Source organism: Aythya marila, assembly GCF_965140915.1.
Source record: "Aythya marila genome assembly, chromosome: 4".
In the NCBI taxonomy this organism is placed as follows: domain Eukaryota; kingdom Metazoa; phylum Chordata; class Aves; order Anseriformes; family Anatidae; genus Aythya; species Aythya marila.
This window is the reverse complement of record NC_139045.1, coordinates 75,512,854-75,525,953: the sequence shown is the minus strand read 5'-3', so window position 1 is coordinate 75,525,953 and position 13,100 is coordinate 75,512,854. Positions and strand designations below refer to the sequence as shown.

At 47.8% G+C, this 13,100-nt stretch overlaps 1 protein-coding gene across 4 annotated transcripts in view; it reads right to left on the bottom strand.

Annotated features, from left to right (window-relative positions):
* EXOC6B (exocyst complex component 6B) overlaps nt 1-13,100 on the bottom strand; it is a 271,111-nt gene that overhangs the window by 155,054 nt on the left and 102,957 nt on the right. The gene's annotated exons all lie outside the window — the stretch shown is intronic.

Below are 13,100 nucleotides of genomic sequence, written 5' to 3'. Positions count from 1 at the left end.
ATTTTCAGCATCGAGCGTGCAAGCGTGGGCGAGCAATTCTCCCTTTGCTTTTGCTTTGACCCAGGGATTTATCCTCGTCCCCACACTCCGGCTCCTTTTCCTTATCCGTGAGGCAAGGTCAGCATTATTTATATCCTGAGAGTTCATTGTAGAGAGTAGCTTGGTTAATTCAGCATTTTATATGAAGACTGTTGAGCCCCTAGAGTGCTTTGGGGAAGCTCCTGCAGTACGGCACTCGGGGAAAGGAGAGGTGGAGACTTGAGCGCTCTCCTCTCCCAGGAGCTGTAAGAAGAAGTTTATCACATTAGCCTTGATAAAAGGACTCAAGCAGGCGAGTCCTCCAGGTCAGCTGCACAATAAAAGACAGAAAGCCATTTTTTTGGAAGTCCTTTATGGAGCAAAGTGTTGATTTAGGCTTCTGTGTGATCTAGCCTCCAGAACAAGATAGCGGCACGCAGGCATCAAAAGTAGCTCGGTTATGCGATTAAAAAGTGTGTTTATCACGTTTACACCGAGGGGAGAAGCTGAAAATTGGATAAGCAGCCTAAAAGCAGGAGGAGGACCGCTGTTGTACAAGGCATTTCAAGCACATTGAAGCCCGTGGCAGCTCCGCAGCTCGGCTTTGGTTAACGGGTGCCCAGCCCCGACAGCTTGCTGCGGATCCAGGGCCCCACTCAACTCGTCCCAGCAATTGAAAATCCCTTTTCCAATGGTTCCGATCGCCTTCATACAAAATCCCCTGGCCAGAAGTGAAAGCAGATGGCTCTCACCCTCCAGGTCCTGGAGGGTGACACTGGGACAAACCAAAAGGGCTGCGCAAGCCGATTCTGAAGCGTCTCGGTGTTTCTACTCTCATTTTTCCTGGCCATTTGAAGCTGCCGGTATACTGAGAAACACTGCCCGACATCGTCATCTTATGGGTTAGCAATGGGAAGGGAGGGAGAACAAGGGCTCATCGGGTCCTGGATCTCTGCTCTGCACTTATCTTGACCACGCTGACCCTCGAGAAGTTGTACAGCTGGAGGAGTGCTAACCCCCATATCTTGGTCTCTGATTAAACTCCTTTCTTCTGTTCTCTGTGGGAGTTGCCACACTGCTGTTTCACACACCCTCTCTCTGGGCCTTGCTAGGCGTTGTGGAGATAAGTTTCCTTTCAAGATTCTGCTTTTGTTTCCATTTATCGGCCTGGTTTGGGTTTTTTCAAGGTTCTGAGAAGCCGGTGGTGTTCAAAGCACCTATCTTAGATGGTCCCGATTACCCCGGAACACACAAAGACCCATCGGAATAAAGGGACAAAGCCCCGAGCCCTGAGTCCTGGACAAAACATCTCTGGGCTTTGAAGCAAGAGAGCTTGTAAGTCTCTTAAATGAGATCTGGGAAGATCTGCAGAGCAGATCCGCAGACAGAAACAATCCTCGGCCGTACTCAGGACAAGCTGGGATAGCAGGGGCTGAACCTCAAGGGCATCAAAGCAGGGATCAGCCTTCCACCAGCTCAAGCCAAGGCACGGATCTTCTCTTCCAATGCCACTCTGAAAGAGACACCTTGCTCTCAGCAGTGGCTCCAGGTAATGCCACCAGCACCGAGGACTCATCTGCTCTGCGATGCAGCCAAAGGCACGTTCATGGGGCCGTACGGGTGCTGAGCTCTGTGCCCTGCCCATGCAGTGCATCACACCAGGACGTTAAGTTTAAGTGTACCAGGAAGGATAAGGACAGAAAAACACCAAGGGACGGCCTAACAGAGAGGTCTCCACCACCACAGGCTCAAGGACACGTCTGATGAACGCATGCTACGGATGGGCTCTGTAATGCCAACCACGCCTGGGAAGAACCTGTTGGATTAACGGGTATCTTGAGAGCCTTCCTGTGCTGGTTTGGGGTATTTTCTTGGTTGTTGACTGTTGGTTTTGTTTAGTTCTTTATGACAGAGAAATGTTTTTGCAGTAGGAAGCTGAAGGGGCTCACTCAAAGTGCCATCAGCTTCAGCATACAAGGCTAATTTCAGAGCTACGTACCAATGTACCGAAAGACCGGGTAAGAACCACAGGAGTTAAAGAATGAACCCAAAAATGGAGAGAAATGCCCTATGAGCTTGTTCATATCTCTTGGGGGACACAGACAGCACCAGTACCTCCACCTCCAGAAGATTAAACACGCACAAAGCAAAGTCCTTCTTGCAACAAAGAATACTTCATTCTGTTTAGGAATAACCCCTATGGTTTTTTTGATGAGAAACCCGCAAAACAGATGTCAAAAGCTAGTCTTTGTGGCTCAGCCCTTTTCTTGTTAAGAGCTAAATGGCTTTTTCAAGAATAATCATCTTCTCCGTGATCCATGAGCTTTAGGGTAGTAGTAGAAGAAAGAAGAACATTATTGTGTTATTTCTGGTTTTAATTAATCGGAATTAAATAGCTGCTGCTTCTCCAAGCATGTTGACTATACGGGGTATTTAATCCCATATGAGAAGTTTCACTGAAGATCACTTTACAGAAGAGCTTATATTTCATTTGGCTGCCTTCGTTTCACCCAGATTCTTTTGACACTGCTAAATTTGCGCTGAAATTTCCTGTTGATAAACTACTTCTTACCAAGGAGTTGTTCGCCAGGGATAAGACTGCTGGGCACGAGGCTTGGGGATTTGGAGACGAGATTTGGGGAGTTACATATTCATCACACAGCATTACTGTCCGTAAACCCCACTCCCCAAACTCAAACAACATTTTGTGTGTGTTTGTTTTTAACTTAAAAAACTTTCTAGCCCAGATATGAGATAATTCTCCTCTACCATAATGCATTCCCAAGACTTTTTGTCCCAAGCTCAATAAATAACATTTGCTCCCATCACAATTTTTAGCATTTAAACTAGAAAGGCTGCAAACAGTTGTATATAAATCAAAACTTGATCTCACCTTGCTTCTTTAGGTTGACAAAACATTTGTTTTTTAAAGCACGAGCAGTTATTGGAGAATTTATTAAAATTTCACATTAAAAAATACTCCATATTCGCTGACTGAGCTTTCAAAACTCAGAGAAATCACTCAAGTCCCTAAATCTGTTATTTACTGGACATGAACTGCCCTCTAAAGGCTAATGGGGAAACTGCAGAGAACTTCTCAAAGCCAACGCTTCCCTCTCAGCCATAATCCCGTTCATTTTTGTGCACGACAAGAGCCAGAAGCGAAGACGTGAAAGAACTGTTATATAGCCTCTTATTTTCTTTACCTCCCTTCCCTCTCCCCGCAGCTCACCTCCCGTTCAACTGCTCGAGAGGATCCCAGGACAACACAACCAAAAACCTACGTGAGCTCAGCCCACACAGCCACAACCCTGGCCCCGTTAAACTCAAAGCAAACTCTACCCATTGCCCTCGCGGAGCCAGGATCCCACCCCTATCGGTACAGTTTTCTTCCATGCCAACAGAGATGAGGGTAAATCAGACGTATCCAGGCACTGGGCAGCACCCCACCTATTTTATTCCGTTCAGTTTTATTTTCCAAGCCACTGGCCTGGTCAGCAGCACCACCGGTGCAGCGTGACGCCACCAGCTCGCTAGGAATATCCATCCTGGTTGGTCCAACCATAAAAACAATCCCGCAGGGGAGCCTTCGACCTCAATAACGTTGACATTTCCATCTCAAACAAGGGCTCGGCCACAGCTGGCAGACGGGAGGGTGTTACAGCTGGCTCTCTGCTGCTTGTTTCATAAGAGACAATATACGCAGCCATTCCAACCCCCAGCGCCTCCAGCTCATCCAAACGGACGTGCCGCAGCAGCATCCCTTGTGGCACGCCGTTGTTTTGGTTGTTTGAAGCCTCTTTCTCCCCCTCCAAACGTGCCCGGCCCTCACATCCCTGCTAAAAAGCCACCGGCGGAAAAGCTCGGCCCTGCCATGCATTAGGTCCCAATATGCATCTTCGGGTCCTGTTACGTATTATTTCATAAACCCTGCTTATAAATTCAGAAAGCATGATCCTGCATAAAGCTTTTACGCAAATTAAATGCATATCCCATAGAATAATGTTTTAATTTTGCATGCTGTGCCTTTACATTGCAATTACTCACTACCAGTAGAGCACAAAGCGAAAGAGGAGCCGTGGTAAGCCTGTGGCTGCTCAAAAGTGATCACCCGACCGCTGATAGAGAAATTTATTGTAACAGAATACTCTGCTAGCCCGGAAGCCTGCAATCTCACCCTGTGTGCAATCACCATAATGCAGCCGTATCGCTTTCATCAGGCCAGGAGGGGTTTTTCAGATCTAGACATCTTGAAAGCTGTGCGCTAAGCTCCCCCTCCGAAATCTCTACGCGGGGACCCCTAAATGGGAGCCGGGGTCTTAATATCCGCCGGCAGCATTAACGGCATCACAAGTGCCACGTGCTTTCCGAGCAGGTTGCTTTCATTACGATACCTTCACAAGGATTATAATAATCCACTATTCTGGATTGCAACTTTGGGCCAAAGTACCTGTCAAAGACGACGTGATGTATTGCATGAGCCCATCTTGCCGGCAGACACAGCGTTGGAAAAGGGCTTTCTGTTGAATTTCAGCTGAATTCATTGAAGTCATCATCGGGGTTTATAAATCAGCAGTGCGCTTTGGTGACAAATTTCCTTCAGAGGAACATGTGGTAGAAGAGAGAGGAGCCCAACCTGAAGGCATTTTTCAAAGCCCTAATCCTGCTTTTCCCCCCTCAAATCCATTTTTTACAAATATTCAAGAAGGAGAAGAAAACGCCCAGTTTCCAGGGCGTTATTTCTTATCCTCATAAGGCACTTTATGATGGTTTAGATTTAAAGAATGAAATTTCAAACTTCCAACATTGCCACACTTCCAACAGCATGGAAGTAATAGCACAAAAAAAAAAAATAATGACAATGAGAAAAAAAGAAGAGAGGGAGGGAAAGACACATTTAAATTATCTGGAATGGGAAACTACCCATCTCTGCACAAAGCAGCTTAATCCCTCACACACCAAGCGACTCCCAGAAGTTTCCACAAAGCTCTTCTGCACTTTAATCCCTCTTTTGACCATTTACAGTGAACTAATCCACTTTATTTAATTACAGTCACCCAGCAACCTGCTTTTTGAGAGACCTTAAGGCCAAGAGTATCTGAAGTCGTAGGCACGACTCAGTGTTCAGGCAGAGCTCTCCAGCAGGAGCACGCTGTCCCTTTGGGGAAGTGGTAAAGAAATCCTTGCTCAACAGACACGCAAATGACAGAAATCCCATTGACTGGGCCCGGACTGCTGAAATTTCCAGGGTTCAAACACTGAGGAGTTTTTCCATGGTGTCAGAATCAGCTTCAGTAGAGCAAGAGACGGGAACGCTGGCTACCAGCTCTCCCAAGCCCTTTCTCTGACCACCAGGTCCCATATCCTTCCCACATTACTAGGCACTGCTTGCCTACGTTTAAAACTTGCAGACTTCAAAATTACAATCACATTTTTTTAAAAGACCAAAATAAACAGCAGCCTGGACAAAAAAAGTGCAATTAGAAAGTTAGCATTCCTCCAACTTCTCGTTAGTAAAAGTTTTATAACCCTCCAACATGTGGCACTCCAGCATAAAACCTGGCAGAAGGAAAAATGCCCTTGTCTACCTTCCATAAATATAGCAACATTTCAGCATTGGCAAAGATAGCCTGGTTCCTATTACTAGCTTTTTTCCATTTTAAATTTACTAGTTAATTTTATAGAAACAAATAAAGGGACCTGCATATTATAAATCTATTAAGGATAAAAAACGTAACTCTTGAAAAAAAACACAAGAAAAATCTCACACCTTCCCTCCAGCCCCTTCCAATTTTGATTTATATACCCTTTAAAAAAAAAAAAGTGCCTCTCCATTGAGCTGGGAGGTCTTCTCTCAGTCCCCTCCACCAGTTCCCTCGTAGCAACTGGCACCCGTCTGGTGCTGGGGTTTGTGCCTCGGCCACGTGCGGGTCCATCGACCCATCGCTTTTGGGGGTAACTTCACCTGGTGATGATAAACGGGGTGAAAAAGTTGTTTTGGGGGAGTTTTTTTCCATCTAGCCCCGATACGAGATTAGAAAGGGAAGCCGAAGCACGGAATTCAATCTGGTTTCAGCTGTTCTGCCTCCACCTGGAGTTAACGGGGCTGCACCTGCTTTTCACAAGGTGTGAGCGGGACCCCCCCGGCGAGCTCCGTGCGTCACCGGCACCGTCCCGAGCCAAGGCGGCGGGAGGGAGAGCTCTCCACGAGGGACACGGGTGGGGAACAAAACTTAACTCTGCATCCCAGGCAATGTGTCGGGTGGAGGAGAACAGCACCAGAAGGCAGCTCAACCGACCGTCCTTCTTTTCCTCCAGCATCAGTGAAGTTTTGCACCGGGGAGCCGGCCGGGGTTGGTGACCAGAGCGGTGGGGACTCATTTTTTTCTGGTTCTGCACTGAGACAGCTCCCAGCGGGTTTGGCTGTGTTCTGCAGGGACTCCGTGGCCTCAGAAGGCCCTAAGAAATGTTCCTCGGCACAGGACCAATCTGGTCTGCACATGGGTCTGAGCGACTCCACGGGGCCAGTCGGGGCGGGAGAGGATGACATCGCGGCCACCAGCGTTTTTATAGGAACATCAACAACACCAGCTCGCACGGGGCAGGAGCGTGTCCCCAATTGCAACACAGGGGCACGGATCAAATGGAAAAACAACGCTGCCAGCACATGTTTCCCCTTCCAAAAGCTCCATGGCCCACGAGTTTGCGGTGCAGCCATAAGCGCTGCAGTAAATGCCGAGCCTACAGCTCATTTCCAGCTCGTCGGATCTGTCAGCATCACCTGCCCAGCACTCCCACTGGTCTCACCAGCATCTCAACGCCCAGATAAAGCTTCTGCGGGTGCCAGGGCAGCGTGCCCTAAGGAGCTGTGATCCTCCAGACTTGGACCTGCAGGAAGGCAACACGGCCCCGGGCTCCCATGGCCCCACGCCGTGCCGGTGACGTCTGCCCTCAGCCTCAGGTGCTCTTCTGTACCCATCTGAGATTCTCCATGCATTTTTACAAGACAGGACTGGAAAATGCGTTAATGTGCTCCTATCTGTGCTTCAAACATCTTCCAGAAGGAAGAGGCAGCCACGAAGTTACTGGTTGGAGCTCTGTGCAAAGGAAAGCGAATCGTCGGAGCTCAGCTCCATTTCTGAGCCATGCCCAGTCATTTGAACTTCATTTCTTACTGGGAGAAGAGAGGAGAACACATCTTAGCTGCTGGGTATCGCTACAGACATGCCCATTCCCTTGGCCCACAGCAGGCTCAGGAGTTCATCTCAGAACCACAGAGCTGGAATCTTCTTTATGCAATCAGAGGGCAGCTGGGGAGGAAAAATGACGGGAGGTAGAACTGCAGGAAACCCCTCCAAAACCCAGGGAGAAACCTTTCCGCGTTGTTACGCCCTCCTCACCTGTGTGCAGACAGGACTGAGGTGCCCACAGCTCCCAAGGGTGGATGCAAGGAAGAATCACATCTAAAAAAACCTTTTCTGTTAATTTTCTGATTATCAATATACCCCTACGGTGCCCTTAAATGATCTGCAGAGGAAAGCACAACTTCATGGACAACCACGGCGTGACAAGAGCAAACTTTGGGGGATAACTAAAATTAATATTCTGTAAGAACAGAGTGGAACAAATTTACATCTGCATTTCTGAGCCACCCCTTCTAGCCCCTGGCTGCACTGTTCACATAACCCCTCTGCTCTGCACAAACACCAGTGACTTACGTTGACTTGATGGCTACACGGATTGCCTGCTAAAGTGGGATTTAGGACCACTGCTTCATCTACTGTGACACGAACCCAAAGAACCAAAACCTTCCTTCTTCAGTCCTAGCACAGACCGGTAGAGACCCTGCTAGAAGAGCCCCAGAGAGGGCGGCTGTAAATAATCAGAAAGTCTTCAAGGATCTGGGAACCTCCTCATCCTGCAAATAAATTCCAAAGCGCCTTTTTTTCCCTTTCCAAGTAAAGTGGAAAAGAGAGATCCTCCCGTCTCCCAAGCCCTTAGTGCTGTTGTTCTTCAAATGCTTTGGAGATACTTCAATAGAAATAGAAATATTCAATAGAGCTTCCTTCAAAGCCTTGCAGGTCACTGGAGGGCCAGATCCGTGGTTGTATTCAAGTCCCGGTCCCTGTTTGCATTCTCATTCGAGATGATGGCCAGCGGGTGCTTCAGAAGCACAGGAGAAACCTCAGCAGCTTTGTCAGCCTTGCACTAGGTGGTTTATACACACCTCGGTCCGTGTTTTAACTACTTTACGAGCCACATCACAGCTTTGCTGCAGTCACAGAAGAGGGTGGCTCGCAAACCAACCTGGAAATTGAAGTCAGTCGTCCCTGCTTGATGCATCACCACCCACTAACGAGCCAAAGAGCTAACGACACAGCTCCAGCTCCCGAAGCAGGCCGACACGTCTGACACGAGTGAAAAAACGCGAGTCTGAGCACAGTTGCGATGCGAGACGCTGAACAGCAAAATGTGCTCCTCGTTTCTTGCTTGGTAGAAGCACGCTCCCAAGATCTGCGTTGACTTTGTAGAGCTCCTGCAATTAGTTATAAATGATTAAGTGAAAGACTCCGACTCCGTCCAAGTCGCAGAGGACACAGCCACTGACTTCACTCACTGCTCCGCTAATTGAAGCACTGCTCAGCCCACAGTTAACCTAGCGTGCAGCTAGTAAAACGTCTGCTTCTTTTCCTTTTTCCAGCAATGCTTTAAAAACACGTTATAAAAGTTAGCATCATGCCACAGAAATACGCCTAGAAAGACTGGCTGATGCTTTCTGCCTTGAGTTATAACATGCACCCCGAGCAGCCTTCCACATACGCTCATTTAAGATGAAAGCACTTTACGTATGAACTAGAAACTTTCCAAGCCCACCTTATAAACCAAGCTGGGGTTCTCATCTTGCTTCCAGGGAGGAAAGAAAAGTAAAGAGATGGTTCATTTAATCTTCAGGAGAGTGAGGAAAGAGGAAGGGAAAGGTAATTCATGCTGTTCTGTAGGCTTCAAACACTTCTTGATGCTCCAGGACCCAAAACCCAAGCACTTATTTATATTTACAGCATCCAGACAGGATCCGTGCTGCCAACGAGCAAGCTGGGTCTTCCAGAGCTCAGATTCAAGGTGCTTCTCTTTGGGAGCATTGCCATCACCAGCAGCACAACTTCTGGCCGAGCTGACCTGGAACATCACACGTAAGAAGGCACGGGTGGTGGGGACAGGAGCAGGGCAGGCAGAGACACCAGTTCTTACCTCGTAACATCCTTGGGGCTGCAAGAGGCGACTTTGAGGTCTCCAGAACCTCTCATCTTCTGTGCTACCTCCTAGTTCAGTGAGCAAAAGGTGCTGCCTTGGGTGCCAGGGGCCCATGACCATGATATGGTTGACACAGCTCCCCAGCCCTGGCCAGGCACGTCCTCCCTTCCCCACCACCCACCTCAAACCCCCGCCAGGGACCTGCACGACCGCTACCTTGATCCAGGATGCTGCCACCAGAACGAGGAGTAACTCGAATTAATGACCTCATGACCGCTTCTGAGAGCCCCACACTGCTTTCAGACATTTTTCTTGGCATTAGCTTGATGATTTATTGAGCTGCGAGTCTGTGCTGCTAAAACATAAGTTGCACTGAAGGAAAAAGCATCGTGGAGTCTGCAGGCTACGATGCACAACGGTGAGCACCAGGAAGGGGAGCCAGAAATCACCTTCCCACCAGAGCAAGGGCCTGACACAAAGCATTGAACCATTACCGAGATGGATTTGTCTCCTGGGCAGAGATGAGTGGATGAGCATGTTTAGATTACAAGTACAAGACGTTTCTGACCCCTCAGATGAGGAAGTCCAAGTCTTTCACAATTCAGGGTAAAACATTATAATGAAATAAAGGAAAAAAAAAGGAAAAAAAATATCAGCCTTGACTTCCAAGAAGTCAGGACTTTTCCAGGCAGTTACCTACGTACAGAAGAATGCAAAATGTTAACATTTTTTCAGTTGGTGGGGATGAAAAGGAGAAAGAAAGAAATGAGCCTGCCTGCTCACCTACAGGATGATGCTTTTTTTTTTTTTTTTTTTTTTTTTTTTCAGAAAACGGGACTCTCCCTCGCTCCCTGGTACTATATTTACAGATGAGATGATAAAAGCCTCTCTAACCGCGTCGTTTTGAGGTTGGACCTTTCCCAAGAACACCGTGCTGGGCTGCAGGCACCCATTCACCCACCGGTCTAGTCCCTAGGGAAACATTCACATCTGAAAAAGAAAAGCTTCCTCAGACCCATAACAACAACCTTTACCTAAAGCATCTCAAAGAAAGCTCTTCTGCCTGACAATTCGGCCCCACGGCCAGCCCCATATGAGGGCACCAGCAAAACACTCCCACCACGACCCCAAAAAGTAACAGGGGCCAGCTCATGTGCAACTGGAAACACCAATCATTATAAAGGAACTCAAAGACCTGATCACACCAAGCAAGACCTTTAAAATAATGTGAGTTTCTGCGTTTTCCATGCTGCAGAGGTTCGGGGCCCTCCCGACCTGGAGCCACGACCACCTCCTGCCAGCCGAGGCTTTAAAACCAACCTTGAGAGATGCTGCAACGCTACGTGCGAAAAGGAACTTGGCTGCTCTCCTAATTGGGGGAGGAAACTTCTCTTCCAGCGTGCTAAATTTGAAACAGAAGGAAAAGGAGAGCCCTCGTGCTTATGAGGTGCTACTGTGGGAAGTTATCAATAAACTCTCCTGCAGGGTAAAGTTGCAGCCCAATTTAAAGCACGTTTTGCTGACCAGGGCTACTGCCTGGCCTCAGAAAAAATCAAAAAAAAAGCACTATTTTTGAGAGAGAGATGCTGCGAACAAATGGAAAGTTAAAGTGGTGCTAAGTGAACCCACACATCACACATCAGCAGGCTGGGTCTAGGGGAGAGGGAAAAAAAAAACAGGTATGGTAGCTGTAGGTCAGGAAGAAAAGCAGAGCTCCAGGATAAGCACTGCTTTCTCCAAGGAGGGAAAGGACACGGGTCTTCATCAGGAGGGGCTGAGGAAATGATGCAACGTCTGTGAGCACAAGGGAATTTTGTTCTGAAAGAACTGGGGAAAGACCTGAGTAGAGCTGGGTAAAGTGGCTCGATAGCTAAGTGAATGCCAGAAGAAAGAGGGCCACGGGATGCACCCACAGCCCCCTAAACTACAGCAGCCTCCCTCAGCAGGAATGGCTGAGCATCATCCCTTTGTCCCAGGATTTTGGGAAACCCAACACAAGGACAGTAAGTTAACATCCCAGTACATACTGGAATATCCTCTTCTGGAGAGACTACTTGGAAAAGGACTAATTTACAAGGATAATATGGTCAACACAGCTCGATCCTCTTCACAGGGAAGTTTCGGTGCTGACATTTGCCTAGCTGTAGGCAAATAGGGATAGAAGCTCAATTGGATATTCGGCCTCTACAGGGCAGCATCCTCTGTTGAACCCAAGCTTCGACTGCCTTTGGTAAACAAGTTCGTGGGTCTGGATTAAGAACAGATCTCGAAGCAGGAGCTGCCACGCAGTGGGGGGCCATTATATCTGGTCCATAACCAAAACCGTTCCCATGCCCCAAGCCAAGCTTTCATGGGATGACCCATGAAGCAACTCCCTACAGTTTGCCTCTGCCATAAACAAAGCCTCTTTTCCCACAATCCTAAAGCCACCATATCTGGGACCAATCTGCTTCTCCAACAGCAGCACAAAAACCTCTTTTCATCCCTCCTCCCTCCAGTAAAGGTGGTGACTACCATTCAAAATGCCCAGTCCTACTAACTAAAGGATCCCGGTACCCACATCCTTCAAGTCCAACTCTCCAGCTCCACCACCAAGCCAGAGAAAAGAAGTGACTATAGATGCTAGCCCCAGTAACAGAGCTGTGGCTCATGGACTGGCTTTGTAGGTCTTCTGGAAAGAGTTACCAAAGATAAAACATCTTTCCATCTCCTGATTTAAAAGGGACTTCTGGGCTATGTCTGTCTAAAAAGCCAGTATAAATTTGCATTTATCCCTGGAGGCTCTTAGTACCAGAGTGTTCCCATTGGGCTTTAACAATGCTACTGCCCTTTTTCATAACACAATGACAAATTCTCGTTCTCTTGATGGATGCTTATCCTCTACAGAAGTAAACAGCAAAAATGTGAAACGGGTATAGAGCATCATGATGCTCTTAGGAAATTGTTTAGTCTCCTCAGCAAAGCGTGATTAAGAACTCAGCAACAAGTAATGAAGATGTGGTGAGAGAGATACCAATCTCATCCCAGCAGCCAGCTCAGGTTCCTCCCATGGCCCTCTAAGCAAAATGGATCTCTATTCTTCTGTAGGGCTTCCGGCAGAGATTTCACTCCTAATTCTGTCAAGACTGTCCAGCATAAAGGCTTTAGAGGACAAACAATAAAAGAAACATAGGCTGAAAGGGGAAAGAAGTTAAGGCAGAGTCTGAGAAGTCACCCAACTCTTGCTCGCAGAAACTTCAGAAGACCATTCATCTTCTGAATGGAGCCACCAAGAAAGGCCCTTCAGTGGCTCTGACACAACAGCCATCCTTGTGGGAGGTCTTCTGAGAAGTCTCAGTGCCCAGGACTTACAGAGCCAGGAGGAAGATAACACTGCTTAGCAGGATCAGCGAAGAAAAGCAATTGTCCTCTTAACGGAGTGGACAACAGCAAAACTCCCCTGATACATTTATAGCCAGAGGCAGCCAGGCTAAAGCAATGGGCACCAGTGGTACTTCAGCAATGAGGATCCTTTATTTAAACCCAGGGGGTAGGAAGACTCCAAGAAGACCACAGCAAATTCCTGCAGACCTCCTGGCCATCAGCAAGCTTCGAGGTATGGAAGTCACGCATCGTGTACTTAAACTGACCCAAAAAACTTCTGCTCACAAAGACTGCTTGGTCCTTCCCAGAAATCCAACACCGATTGCACCGGACCCTCACCTATTCCCGGGGTAATAAATATTGTTAATAATTGCAGATTCTTACTGAGTAGATTAAAGCTGTCGCTCTCCAGCAAAGAGACCTAAACGCAAGCTGAAATGTTGCATCCAGCTGAGGACTCAGACCCA